Here is a 937-nt window from a genome sequence, read left to right as displayed (position 1 = left end):
TGGTGATGTTGATGATGGTGATGGTATGGTGATGTTGGTGATGGTGATGGTATGGTGATGGTGTTGATGGTTGTGATAGTGATGGTGATGATGGTGTGGTGATGGTGATGGCAGTGGTGGTGGTGGCGAAAGTTGTGATAGTGACGATAGTGGTGATGATGGTGGTGATGGGGTGATAGTGGTGATGGTGATAGTGATGGGGGTGATGATGATGTTGGCAATGGGGGTGGTGGTGATGGTTGTCGGAAGGTTGGTGATGTTGATGGTGGACACAGAGATGGTGATAGTCCCCATACTTCTAGGTCCCCATGGACACAGAATTCAGTCCTATGTCTACTGGAAGCCTTCTTTTGGGGAGAATTGTGAGTCTGCTGGACACTGGTGAAGGGAGACTAAAGTGGGATCAGAATAGGATTTTCTAGGTGTCTGAGAGAAACCTCCATGGTAGAACTGCTCCATGGAGCATGGTGACAAGTATTCTGTGGCTGTGCTGCTGCATGAGGCTGTGGGCCATGGTTGGTATGACTGAGGACTCAGTGGACAGCATGGCTCCATGGACTACACTTCACACAATTTTATACCTCATTCAAGCCTTGTCTCCTGACTTCAGGTCCAAGCCTGTCTCTCTTACTGCACATGGCCTTCTTGGAGGGTATCAGGTCATGCATCAGGGCCTGATCCACTGGTGCGGTCATGCTCGGGATCCTCTTCCCATCATTCCTTCCATGTTTCTCTGAATGAGGTCATGGTGGGGGGGGAGCTAAATAAGACCAGAGACATCTGTGGATGCCCAGGAACACGAGGGGTCTAAGAAAAGTCACTTGCTCTCAACTCCCACAGGTTGGTCCATGGGGCCTGGCCTAAATGATGAATTTTGGAGACTTCACCACCATCACCACCACCACCACCACCACCACCACCACCACCACCACCACCA

At 50.7% G+C, this 937-nt stretch overlaps 1 protein-coding gene across 1 annotated transcript in view; it reads right to left on the bottom strand.

The window, feature by feature from the left end:
• Isx (intestine specific homeobox) overlaps positions 1 to 937 on the bottom strand; it is a 13,455-nt gene that overhangs the window by 6,323 nt on the left and 6,195 nt on the right. The gene's annotated exons all lie outside the window — the stretch shown is intronic.

Source organism: Octodon degus, unplaced genomic scaffold (assembly GCF_000260255.1).
Source record: "Octodon degus isolate 3935 unplaced genomic scaffold, OctDeg1.0 scaffold00004, whole genome shotgun sequence".
Classification (NCBI taxonomy): Eukaryota; Metazoa; Chordata; class Mammalia; order Rodentia; family Octodontidae; genus Octodon; species Octodon degus.
The sequence above is the reverse complement of the archived record's forward strand: the minus strand, read 5'-3'. Positions and strand labels throughout refer to the sequence as shown.